Source organism: Bombina bombina, chromosome 5, assembly GCF_027579735.1.
Source record: "Bombina bombina isolate aBomBom1 chromosome 5, aBomBom1.pri, whole genome shotgun sequence".
Classification (NCBI taxonomy): Eukaryota; Metazoa; Chordata; class Amphibia; order Anura; family Bombinatoridae; genus Bombina; species Bombina bombina.
In genome coordinates, this window is record NC_069503.1 from 544026415 (window position 1) to 544041135 (window position 14721).

A 14721-nucleotide genomic window follows, 5' to 3' on the forward strand; every position below is an offset into this window, starting at 1 on the left:
AGGCCGCCTCTTCTCTCAGGGCATTTTAACCGTTTTTCACCACTAGAGGGTGTTAGTTCATGTATATCATATAGATAACACTGTGCTCACGCACGTGGAGTTCCAGGGAGCCAGCTCTGATTGGCTAAAATGGATGTCTGTCAAAAGAACTGAAATAAGTGGGCAGTTTGCAGAGGCTTAGATACAAGGTAATCACAGAGGTAAAAAAAATATTTATATAACAGTGTTGGTTGTGCAAAACTAGGGAATGGGTAATAAAGGGATTATCTATCTTTTTAAACACTATAAATTCTAGTGTAGACTGTCCCTTTAACTCTTATATTATATAAGGAATGTAAACCACAGCAAGGCTGTCAAAAATTATAGTTTTTTTCCCTTATTCACAAAAATCTTTAAAAATGAATAATAAATCAGAATTTAATAAAGTTTAAAAATGACAAACTCCAAAACACAGAAATAAAATAAAAAAATACAAAGATAAATGCAAGCTTTAGAAGCATCAATGCTCTTTCTATAAAGCAGTCTACTAGCTCATAAAAGAGAGAATATGTAAAATATATTGGCAAGCAATTGAGATACATGTTATCACCTTATCACTGTGTGGAACAATATAAGCTTTTTAATACTACCAAGGTACGATCTAAGGAAAACATGTATTATTTATTAGGAGCATTAGATTTAAGTTTTTTTCAGAAAATGTCATGTAGTAGATAAGACATCACATAGTATAGCTGTGCTGTTCCTATCTTATGCCTTATAAAGTACACCTACATGTCTTAAAACTGACAGGAACACCCACCTATTCACAGCATATTGTGCTTCCAGAGATCATCTTGGAAGGACATTCATATACAAGTTCTCATACTGCTGTCACTTGTCGTTTCCATTTGTTTTACTATTGTGCATGTGTCTGCATATAAAACAGTGCAAGATAATTGAAAGACATACAAGGTGGAAACTAAAAAAAATAGATAAATTACATTTGATTTTAATATGTTAAATTTTATATAGTAGCAAATTTGACCTCTAAAAAAAAACTGATAGATCCGACTGATCCATCTGATCTTAAGTTTCTTAAACTCTTTTTCTCTTCCATACTCATTTTCCACATTTTCCCATGATAAATTCTTTATGGTTAACTGTTATTACTATTCTTTAAAATGAAGATATTCTCTGTGTTTATGTGTTTAGTCAGAGATCCCCAAAGACCAAAAACAGTCCAGCTTATGTGGTTTCACACCATAAAAAAGTGTGGTTGAGAACACAATGAACAAACAAGGTAAATAATAAAGTGATGGTAAATCCTAGCATTTGTGATTTACCAGTGCAGCAAATTAAAGGGACTTCCAGTAATGAAGTACAAAATACTTCATGCTGAAGGTTCCTTTATTTGTCTGCAGCTTACGCTGCGCTGAGCGCCTCAGGCTGGCCCCAGCAGAATGCTATTTTTTCAATGAGGTTACATTTCCACCTCTTAGCCAATAGCTGTGTGGCCCAGCTGGCATACCTAGCACCGCTATTGGCTAAGATCACCTCACTGAAAAATAGCACTCTGCTGTGGGCTGCCTGAGGCGCTCAGCGATGCAAATGCTGCAGACAAATGAAGAAACTTTCAACATTAAGTATTTTATTCTTCATCACTGAAAGTCCCCTTTATTTGCTGCACTGGTAAATCCTAGGGTTTCAAAAAAGCTACGATTTACCATCACTTTAAGAGTGCTAGGTCATTCTGATGTTACAATTTTTTCTCTACCCATTAATTGTTTTTTTTTTTTTTTAATGTCCCTCCCATTTTTTTACCTCTCTCATTGACCTGGGCAAAAGAACATGTGAAAAAAAGGACATTGATACAATAAAATGGACTTTGATACAAATTCAGGACAGCTAGCAATTCTGTAATAATTAATGAGGAAGCATGGCACCTGCCTGCACCCCATAGAACACCACTATCTCCTAAACAACTAGTATGTTTAAAGGGACATGAAATCCAAAAATTTTTCTTTCATAGATAGAGAATACAATTTTAAACAACTTTCTAATTTACTTCTTTTATCTAATTTCTTTCATTCTATTGGTATCATTTGTTGAAAGAGCAGCAATGCACTAATGGTTTCTAACTGAACTCATGGGTGAGCCAATTACAATTGACATATATATATATATATGCAGCCACCAATCAACAGCTAGAACCTAGGTTATCTGCTGCTCCTGAGCTTGCCTAGATAGACTTTTCAGCAAAGGATAACAAGAGAAGGAAGCAAATTAAATAATATAAGTAAATTGGAAAGTTGTTTAAAATTGTATTCTCTATCTGAATCATGAAAGAAACATTTTGGGTTTCATGTCCCTTTAACTGTCACAGTTTCACCTGGACTACAATATGTAGGAAGATGTATACTGAGCAGCAAGAAAGAGAGAACACTCCATTTGCCTGAAATATTATATCATCATATAAACATTGAGACACATACATATACATTGCTAAAGATGTATTTGTATGTATATATATATATATATATATATATATATATAAAAATCTATGTAAATATTTGCTTAGGAAATTAGTACATCTAGGCAAGTATCCCCGCTTGCTTTCCCCCAGAAATTCTTAATATACAATGTTTCCAATGCACAAGAGAATTGTGGGTAAGATATGCAAATTAGATATGCAAATTCTCAGTTTTTTTGCTTCAAAAATACTGTTTTAACACAGCGATCCTTTTAAACAGGAATATGACAGCAAACCAGAAATCACTCACTAGACAAGCCTGTTTCGTTCTTTTTGGAACTCATCAGTAGGAGATAGATTTCTGGTTGCTGCATTGGAAAAGCTATTTTCATGGTTAAACCAAAATTCATTAAATTATGGGGGGAGATAAAAAACTGAAATTAAAATCCTCCATGTCTCAAAATTAAATCAATGTAAATATTTGCATAGGAAATTAGTACATCTAGGCAAGTATCCCCGCTTGCTTTCCCCCAGTTTCCTATGCAAATATTTACATTGATTTAATTTTGAGACATGGAGGATTTTGATTTCAGTTTTTTATCTCCCCCCATAATTTTAATACATTTTGGTTTAACCATGAAAATAGCTTTTCCAATGCAGCAACCAGAAATCTATCTCCTACTGATGAGTTCCAAAAAGAACGAAACAGGCTTGTCTAGTGAGTGATTTCTGGTTTGCTGTCATATTCCTGTTTAAAAGGATCGCTGTGTTAAAACAATATTTTTGAAGCAAAAAAACTGAGAATTTGCATATCTAATTTGCATATCTTACCCACAATTCTCTTGTGCATTGGAAACATTGTATATTAAGAATTTCTGGGGGAAAGCAAGCGGGGATACTTGCCTAGATGTACTAATTTCCTATGCAAATATTTACATTGATTTAATTTTGAGACATGGAGGATTTTGATTTCAGTTTTTTTATCTCCCCCCATAATTTTAATAAATTTTTATATATATATATATATATATACATATATATGTGTGTGTGTGTGTATATATATATATATATATATATATATATATATATATATATATATATATATATATATATATGTGTACGTATATATTGATGTATTTACATGTGCATATATGTATTCACAGTCATATATACACACATATAGACATACATATAAGTGCATTATAGAACTTTGCCATTGAAAACATCATAATACATTTATACTCTATTCATATTTAATAAAGATTTTAACTATTTATTTACTGTAGAGATTTCACATTTTCTAATGCAAATTTTCCATGTTGTTTGCGCGATGGGTGTTTCTTTCAACAATTTTTTTTCTCTATTGACTTCTAGGGGGAATCCGAAAATGCGATAATGTTTGCACGATAGTTTGGGGTTTTTTCCACTTTTTTTTCTCCATTGATCTCAATATGGGAAAACATACACGCGCACGCAAAAAAAAAGTTTTTTCATGCTATTCCAGTTAACGCTAGCACAAAATAAGTTTTTTTGGAACTTGTAATACAAACGCAAACCGACAAGCGCAAAAATGAAAATCCTAGCAGAGTTTTTGCAAAAATAAAAAATACAGCGCCACTAGTAATCTAGCCTACAATGTGTGTTTAGTGAGTTTTTAACATGAATCCTAATCACAACATGCGTTTCCAGACTAATGGATCCTTGTTCACAATATTTGCATCTTAATTGATTATATTAGTAGTAAACTACTGGAATCCTCTAAATGCCTTACAACTTATTGCATTCTATCATTGACAAAAGAAACATTGTAATTGCACAGAATGTAATAAAATTGTATCTAAAAAAACTAATGTATTTGTCATTTCTAATAAGAACTAGATATTATTTAACACAAACTGTTAAAACAAACCATTGTCCAAAATATATAATGAACAAGATACAGACGTCTTCATATGGATAGAGAGGTAAGCTTTTGCTTTAAAATGTGAATGAAGTGAACTGTGTGGTATTTATTTAAAGCCATCTCAGTTACAATATCCTTAGCTCCCATTAATACAACTAATTCTCAGCTTACAGCACATTTTAGGCCTTGGCAGATCTCCAGCTAGTTTTATCAGTATTCACTATGGAATTCAAGAAGGGCAGAAGCCTATGAAATTGCCATATGGTCTCTTGACATCAACACTTTTCTACCAGGATTGCATATGTATTATAGAGAAATGTTAAAGCAGACAAGATAGAATAATACTCCACTCTGGTAGCTGAAACCTTTCTTTATCTCACACAGTGATATGACAAACAGAAACAGAGGGTGCAGACAATACCTTAGTGGATATATAGATCTGTAAGAAAATAAAATACATGGGCCTCTAGTTATCAAAGTCTGGCGGACCTGATCCGACAGTGCGGATCAGGTCTGCTAGACTTCGCTGAATACGGCGAGCAATACGCTCGCCGTATTCAGCATTGCACCAGCCGCTCATAAGAGCGGCTGGTGCAAAGCCACCCCCTGCTGACTCGTGGCCAATCGGCCGCCAGCAGGGGGGTGTCAATCAACCCGATCGTACTCTATCGGGTTGAATTCCGGCGATGTCTGTCTGCCTGCTCAGAGCAGGCGGACAGGGTTATGGAGCAGCAGTCTTTGTGACCGCTGCTTCATAACGGCTGTTTCTGGCGAGCCTGCAGGCGAGCCTCCATTCGGAGCTTGATACATATGCCCCATGGTGTAGTACTTTAATTACAGCAGTGGGAAATACAGTTAGGTACATTCACATATGCCCAGTTTATGTTCTTATTCTTCCTCATCCGTTTTGGTGTAGTTAGCTTGTAGTCACTTAAAGGGACATGAAAGCAAATTTTTTTTCTTTCGTGATTTAGAAAGAGCATGTAATTTTAAACAATTTTCTAATTGACTTCTATTATCTAATTTGCTTCATTCTCTTGATATCACTTGCTGAAAAGCATATCTAGATATGCTCAGTAGCTGCTGATTGGTTACTGCACCTAGAGGCCTTGTGTGATTGGCTCAAACATGTGCATTGCTATTTCTTCAACAAAGGATATCTAAAGAATTGAGCAAATTAGATAATAGAAGTAAATTGGAAAGTTGTTTAAAATTGCACGCCCTATCTCAATCATGAAAGTTTAATTTTGACTAGACTGTCCCTTTAAGCTCAGGAGAGAAAAACAGAAAAGCCATATAATGCATCTGTATAAAACCAAATTGCTTTTTAGTTATTGGAATTTTATTATTGACAATTATTAATAGACATTGACAATTTATTTTTGTTTAAATGTATATCTGCTTCTCTTTTCAATAAGCTCAGTATGTTTTAGAATAACAGAATGCTTATCCTTTTCTATTATGAATATAAAATAATACTCAAAATATATTTTTTTGCCATGAAAAAGGCTAATGGGTAGATTTATTAAGCAGCGGATGCTGAATTCTAAGCCCAGCCTGAAACGGAAGTTGGTGGTGGACTGAAATCATGTCGATTGGCCGTCCGTGAGCAGGGGGCGGCATTGCACAAGCAATTCACTAGAAATGCTTGTGCAATGATAAATGCCGACAGTGTATGCTGTCACCATCTTACGTGGCCGGGCAGACATGATTCGATAATAAATCTACCCCTAAATGTATATCAAGGAAAATGCTAACATGTTACAGCATTTTATTAGTGAGCTATTGATTGGATGAGCATTGGTTTTCGGACAAATGCACATTCTTCACAAAAATCCTAATGAATGCACCAACGAAATTCAAGAAAACAAATACTGATGAAAATTGTCAGTATTCATTTGTTCCCTTTATTTTTTTTCTTAAGGGCTTAATACTTACCTTAACATTCTCTACATGCTCATGAGAGCACATTAAGATAAGTATTGTAATTATAGGTGAACTTTTAACCTCCAGCTTTGAAACATTTACATTCATTTAATGAAAATGAATGTAAAAGTTTAAAGGGACAGTCTACGCCAGAATTTTTATTGTTTAAAAAGATAGATAATCCTTTATTACTCATTCCCCAGTTTTGCATAACCAACATGGTTATATTAATATACATTCTACTCATAAATACTCCACAGAAGTGAGCACATAGTTATCTATATGGCACACATGAACTAAGGCCCTCTAGCTGTGAAAAGCTGTCAAATGCATTCAGCTAAGAGGCGGCCTTTAAGGGCCTAGAAATTAGAATATGAGCCTACCTAGGTTTAGCTTTCAACAAAGAATACCAAGATAACAAAGCAAAATTGATGAAAAAAGTAAATTGGAAAGCTTTTTAAAAACGACATGCCCTATTTGAATCATGAAAGTTTAATTTTAAACTAAATAAAAATCAAGTAGTACAGCCACCAAATAGTCGGGTAAACAAATTTCTCTGAATATCTGAAATTACATTTTCTTCCCTGCACATCTCTACTAACGACACAGCAGCAATGCACTACCGGGGGCTAAATAAACACATCTAAAGAGTCAATGACAGGAGAAAGATGTGTGTAGCCAACAATCACCATACAGCTTTCAGTAGCAAATTGCTGCTCCTGAGCCTACCTAGTTATGCTATTAAAAAAACAAAATTTATTTTATAACAGTAGTAACTTGAAAAGTATCCTAAAATGACATGCTCTGTCTGAAACATGTTTTAATGCACTTACCTGTACTAATGCTGCATAGGGTACTCCTGTTGGTATCCAGACTCAGCAGTGCAAAGCCAGCTGTACCTCTATGTGCTGCTGTTGGAATCCTCCATATTGGTGCAACATTATTTCTTTTCCCTACAAACTGCAGTGATTGTGAAGAGTACCTAGACTACTGCAGAGGTTGAACAAGCACTCCACCTAGTAGCAGCAAAGCAGTATTGAACAAACAGTATTGCACAGGAGACGTGAGAGATTTAAAGGGACAGTCTAGGCCAAAATAAACTTTCATGATTCAGATAGAGCATGTAATTTTAAACAATTTTCCAATTTACTTTTATCACAAATTTTGTTCTCTTGGTATTCTTAGTTGAAAGCTTAACCTAGGAGGTTCATATGCTAATTTCTTAGACCTTGAAGCCCACCTCTTTCAGATTGCATTTTAACAGTTTTTCACCACTAGAGGGTGTTAGTTCACGTATTTCATATAGATAACACTGTGCTTGTGCACGAAAAGTTATCTGGGAGCAGGCACTGATTGGCTAGACTGCAAGTCTGTCAAAAGAACTGAAAAAAGGGGCAGTTTGCAGAGTCTTAGATACAAGATAATCACAGAGGTTAAAAGTATATTATTATAACTGTGTTAGTTATGCAAAACTGGGAAATGGGTAATAAAGGGATTATCTATCTTTTAAAACAATAAAAATTCTGGTGTAGACTGTCCCTTTAAAGCCAACACCACACCCCTTACCATCTGTCACTTTTTTAGCAACCTTATAAATCACTGCTGTTCAGTGCACTCAGTGCTCAGTTATTAAAGAGCTATCCTTGAGTTAAGTTCTGTGTATGAATTTTGGTTAACTGAACTTTATGCCTTGATTCCCATTTATAAACTATTGCTGCCTGCCCTGACCTCTTGCTTCTTATACCATTTATGAACCTTTGCTGCCTGTCCTGACCTTATAGCGTTTGACCTTGCTTTTGGATTTTCCTTCTGTACCACTCACTGTGTTGTCTAGTGGCTGTGCAATCTATACTCCACTACTTGGCTCCTATTCTTCATCAATCCTGACAATATAACTGAGCCCATATGGATCCTGCAGAGGTTTCTAAAGCCTTAGAGATTATTACTCAGCAGCTAGCGACCCTCAATCACTCTGTACAAGAGATTCAAAAGGTACAATCCACGTTGCAAGACAATCAGATAAGACTTAACCAAGCGATGCAAATGCCTGCAGTACCTGCTCCTGTACCAGATTCTGCTCCTTTTTTCCTGGAAGGTGCTACTGTTGCCCCTGATCCCTGAATAGCACTTCAAAAGAAGTTTGGTGGAGATAGATCACAGGAGAGCAGTTTTGTAACATCTTGTCAAATACTGTTTTCTCTCCAGCCCAGTACATACTCAACTGATTTTATAAAAATTCACACAGTGATCTCTTTCTTATTCGAAGAGCCTCATGCCTGGGCTCATAATCTACTCAGAACTAATAACCCTTTACTAAATTTCTGGGCTTCCTATCTGCCGGCAATGGATAACATGTATGATGATCCCCATAGAGTCACTTCTGCCACTGCTTCCCTATGGGACCCTAAGCAAGGAAGACGATTCATAGAGGAGTATATTACAAATTTTCATTGCCTGGCACTTGATTCCTCTAGGAATAAGACTGCATTACTAGACCAATTAAGATTGGGCCTATCCAAACCGCTCAAGGATGAATTAGCCAGAGTCAGCATGTCATCCACCCTGGAAGACATGATTGCTCTTTGTATACAGATCAGTGACGTGCAGTGAGGTCAGAGGCTGGTGAGGCACCAGATGTGATATGCTGGAGAAACACATATACCGTGGACTGCAAGTACCCCAAACAGGGCAGGTTTTAATTATAGCTGAACCAGTGCATAGATGAAATAATTAGCTGATGGGTGAGAGAAAGTTAGTAACCATGGTGTTACTCATCAGTTGATTATTTCACCTGTGCACTGGTTCAGCTATAATGAAAACCTTGCCTGTTGGCGGTACTTGAGGACCACGTTTAAGATACATTGCACTAAAGCACTTGAATACAATATATACATAAATACCTAAGTCAGCCTGTTAATTACTTAAAAGCTTAGTACACTGACATAACCAGGGGCCTCTGCAAACATCTCATTAGGGGAAGGGGTAAAATCTCCAAGTATAATAATGTCAGACTTGTTGTCAGTGGCAATGCTCTAGATGGAATAAGGAATTAATCACTGGTAAATAGTGAATTTAGTTGTGCAGTCATACTTAGGCCTAGGGAAATATGCTGCTCAAAGCCTTGTGTACTCAACAATAAACTCCAGAGAGAGTGTAAATAGAACCACCTCCGCCACCATACATGACACTGGCAGTAGTTACCTTAGCGGTGTGAGGCGTCGTCCTGCCATCCAGGGCAGTTTGTCAGTGGCACCAGTTGTGTGGTCTGGCTGCTGGCATTTCTAGTTCTACTAGGCAGTAGGTGCACTCACTGGGGCTGGGCAGGCTCAGGCTGAGCAGCTCCTCTTCATCTTCTTCAACTGAGTCCTCAGTCCTTGTGGATCATAATCTGGAAACCTAAAAAATAGCCAGTAACAGTTCTAGGGTGGTGCTTAAGCAAAACCAGTTGTTATTTTGGCACCTCAGCCACAAAATTGCCAACATATTGTAATGTTCCAGACCCATTTTTGTACATCCCATTCTCTACCCAGCCATTTTATTTGGGGTCCGGTGCCAATATTGATTAGTCCTATCCTACAGACAATGAGATGGCAAAGGGCAGGAATCTAGACACTCAGGGCAGAAAGGGTTAATACAAGTACTAAAGGAAGAAAAAAGCAGGTGACTGTACAGCTAAAATATAATAGAGGAAAAGCTAGGAAAGATGAAAAAAGCAAGACACTGGGTAACTTTAAACACAGGAGACAGGATAGGTAATAGAGGATCATCCTGCTTTGTAAATGTAATTCAATTAACACTATAATACAGCCAGATATATGTAATCACTGTAGTTAACTTACAGACTTGAAGAAACATTGCAATATTTCTTCAAGTCTGTAAATTAACTACAGTGATTACATATATCTGGTTGTAATATATCCTGTGTTTTAAGTTACCCAGTGTCTTGCTTTTCCCATCTTTCCTAGTTTTTCCTCTATTATATTTTAGCTGTACAGTCACCTGCTTTTCTCTTCCTTGGACCTTTACTTTACTTGTACTTGTATGAACCCTGTCCCTTTCTGCCCTGAGTGTCTAGATTCTTGCCCTTTGCCATCTCATTGTCTGTAGGATAGGAAGAACTAATCAATAACTGACTAGTAGTTACTTTAATTAGAAAATATAAATAATAATTATAACACCTAAAATGATGTTAAAATTGAAGAAGAATGCAGATTTTTCTGTAAAAGATTTAGCTAAGTTAATAGGAGACTATAATATTTTCCAATGCGTTTTTGACTGCCCCAAAATGAAGGGATTCTGCTGTAAAGTGATTTATTGGGTATCCAAAATAAAAATAAAAAGTAAATAAATAGAATTTACTTTTTTTTTATGTAAAGGATAGAGATACAGACTAGAGAGAAAACAACATTTTTTGGTAGGAAGGAATCAAATTATAACAACAAATATCCAAAAGTTTTTAAAATAAACTGCAAAACAAAATGTTTATGAAATGAAACAATTTTTTTGATTTTGACACACACAAAATGTTTTGGATAGGATTCAGATAAAAATGTTAGTGTAGTCAGCATTAAAATAGTTCCTTTAATTTTAAAAGGCATTAGGTGATTAGGTGGCGGCCTGGCATTTATTTAGGGCAAAAGCGGCATACTGAGCTCATAGTTAAAACTTACTTTCTTAAAGTTTTGAATCTTTGATGGATCACTGTTATCTTTTTTCGGCAGCTCCGGATTCCGCTCCTCAATGCAAGTCTGGCAGTCTGCAACTGAACTCTGGCTGGCACCGCCAACAACGTGGTACGACATCCTTTCACTCTCTCTGTCACAGTCGACTCTCATGACGACGACAATGACACACAGTCAGTGTCAGTCACACGGCACCCCCACGTGAATCAGGACTCGGCAGCAGCCTCCTGCTTCTTAAATTAGTTCCCGACAGCAGCTGCACCAGTATCAGTGAGTCCGACGTCACTCATGTCCACTCCACTACCGTGCTGTCAATGCTGCTCCTTTGCTCAGGCACAGGGAGCCAATCAACACTGGTCATGTTCTCCTGGTGCTGTCAATCACCAGGAGAACATGACCATCCTATTGGTCTCAATTTTGTGTGCTAATATGTTGACAGCACACAGGTGGTGCTCCAGTACAGCTTTTCCTATGACCCAAGTAGTTCTATGCAGAGAAGCGGTCCTGTACCTGCCTCTCCATAGCGTTACATGGGGGGTGGTGAATTATTTTTTTTTGGCAATTTCTTTTTTATTTATTAAAATGTAATTAAACGTTGGCCCCATATGGCACGTTCCTGATACAGATAGATCGCCAACTCATGGAACGAAGACAAGAATGTACAAGTTCCTATTATTCTCCTGTTCAGCAGCCAGTGTATACCAGTACTCCACCAGTTCTCCCAGAGTCTCCTGCTGAAGAATCTATGCAAATAGGTATGGCCCGCAGTCTCTTATCAGAAGCAGAAAAAGTCTGCAGATGAGCCAAAGGTCTTTGCGTATACTGTGGAAAGGCTGGGCATTGTCAGAGAATGCAAAGTAAATCCCAGACCTACAGGAGGTAAGCACGTGAGACCTGTTCTCAGTACTAAGACTACAGTGCATCATTCATCATCTCACTTATCCATATCTCTCTCCTAACAGCTGAATAAATCATCCATGGATTTGATGGCCATGATAAACTCAGGAGCCAGCATCTGTTATATGGATACTACTATGGTTAAAGCACTCTCCATTCCTACAATTATCAAAGAAACACCTACCTACATTTAGTTGATTAATGGCTCACCTCCTAGTTGCGGTGCAGTTACTAAAGAAACAGTACCCTTACATATTTTAATAGGAAAGAGACATAAAGAGATGTTTTCTTTTGACCTAGTGCATTCACCAATATTTCTTTTGGTACTAGGTTTATCATGGTTAAGGAAACACAATCATTTAATCAACTGTAACACAGTTTATCTCGGAATCTTGTATAAAACGCTGCATGTCAGATAATTTTATTGACCTAACTCTTGAACCATCTAACAACAGATCTCAGAGTCAATGACCTACTTCTTATGAAGAATTATTTGATGTTTTCGAGATGAAAGGGGCAGAAGAACTACTGCTTCATAGAGAATATGACTGTCTAATAGATCTACATCCAGGTGCTCAAGTTCTATTTGGTCGTATATACCCTCTTTCTGAACTAGAACTCAAGGTTTTAAAACAATATATTAATGAAAATCTTGCTAAATACCTGAATTGTTAGAAAGATTACAAGAAGCCACTATTTACAGCAAGATAGATCTTTGTGGGGCCTAAAATCTGGTGAGAATCAGAGAAGGGGATGAATGGCATTTTATTCAAGGTATGGGCATTACAAATACCTAGTGATGCCCTTTGGCTTATGCAATGTCCCAGCAACGTTTCAAAGATTTGTTAATGATATACTAAGGGATATATTGGACATAGTAGTTGTTGTTTATCTGGATGATATTCTGATTTACTCTACTTCACTGCCAGAACATATTACACATGTAAAAACTGTATTATCTCTTCTCAGAAAACATAATTTGTATGCAAAACTGGAGAAATGTGCTTTCAATGTTCAAAAAGTAGAGTTTCTTGGCTATGTAATCTCACCAGGCATTTTAGAGATGGACTCTAGCAAGATTAAAGCTATCCTCTCCTGGCCAGTACCTACTAATAAGAAAGGGGTACAATGCTTTTTGGGGTTCTGCAACTTCTATAGAAAATTCATTCAAATTTTTTCAAAGATCGTACAACCTATCACTGACTTAACCAGGAAAGATACTACATTTAATTGGAATCCTCAAGCCAAGAAGGCATTTGAAGAGTTAAAAAGATGTATTACCTCAACTCCAATACTGATTCTACCAAATCCCAATAACCCCTATCTTTTGGAAGTAGATGCTTCTGAAATGGCAGTTTAGGGCTATTCTCTTGGATCTAAGGAAATCATGCATCCAGTAGCTTTCTTCTCTCGCTCTTTATCTATAGCTGAGTGGAATTATGATGTTGGAGATAGGGAGTTGTTAGCCATAAAATTGACTCTTGAAGAATTGCAACATTTATTAAAAGGAACAAAAAATCCTGTCACAGTAAACACAGACCATCGCAACTTAGAATACTTGCAATCTGCACTTTGATTAAAACCAAGACAAGCCAGATGGGCTCTTTTCTTCAGCAGATATTATTTGATCACAACATATAGACCTGGTTCTCATAATGGCAAGGCTGATGCTTTTTCTCGCATGACAGAAGAATTGCCCATACATAAAGAAGAACCCAAACCAACCAAACCAATATTATCTCAAGTTTTTTCTCGCTACTGTTCCTTCCATTTGAGGTAAGATTAAACAGAGCAGAACTGTTGTAGTCATACTAGATACAGTGCCAACATTGATATCACAAGATGGGATCTATTTATACAAAAATAAAGTTTTTATTCCTCCCTCACTTGTTATGGACATCCTTCAATATCATCATGATGCTCCTCTCAGTGGCCATGGTGGGATAAAAAAGACCAAAGACCTTATTACCCGTAATTTTTGGTTGCCATCTCTCACTAAAGATGTAGCAACATATGTAATTGCTTGTCCGGTATGTGCCAGATCTAAAGGTTCCCATTAAAAACCTCAACCATACAAAGATCATGGTCAGACATTTCAATTGACTTTATAGTAGAATTACCTAAATCCCAAGGGTATGATAAAATGCTAGTGATAGTAGACTGTTTTACTAATATGGAAAATTTTATACCTACCAAATGCATTTCTTCAGCAAAGCAGACTGCTACTCTTTTCATCCAAGAGATATTCAGATTGCATGGCATACCTGAATCTATAGTTACAGATAGAGGCACACAATTCACCTCTAAGGTTTGGACGTCCTTTTGCCAAGGGTTACACATTCAGAGATCATTATCCACTGCCTTCCATCCACAAACCAATGGTCAAATAGAATGAACAAGCCAAACTTTGGAACAGTATATGCAATGTTTTATATCTCATCTACAGGATAAGTGGAATCAATATATAACTCTAGCTGAGTTTGCCTATAACAATCAAATTCACAGTTCTACAGAAATGTCTCCCTTTTTTGCTAATTATAGTTACCATCCTGCAATGTTGCCTGGATCACCTATTTCAACTTCAGTTCCTGAAGCAGATAAAAAAAATTAAAGACCTAATAACACATTTTTCAGTTATCAAAACAACTTTCATCAAAGCACAAAAAGATATAAATATTTTGCTGATCAACATCGAAGTCCTACTCCTGATTATAAAATAGGAGACAAAGTATGTTTTTTTTTTACTGCCCACCTGAAACTAAAATGTCCTTCAAAGAAACTGGGTCCTAGATATATTGGGCCTTTTGAAATAATTAAAATAATAGTCCCTACTACAGTAAAATTATGTCTACCAAATGATTACT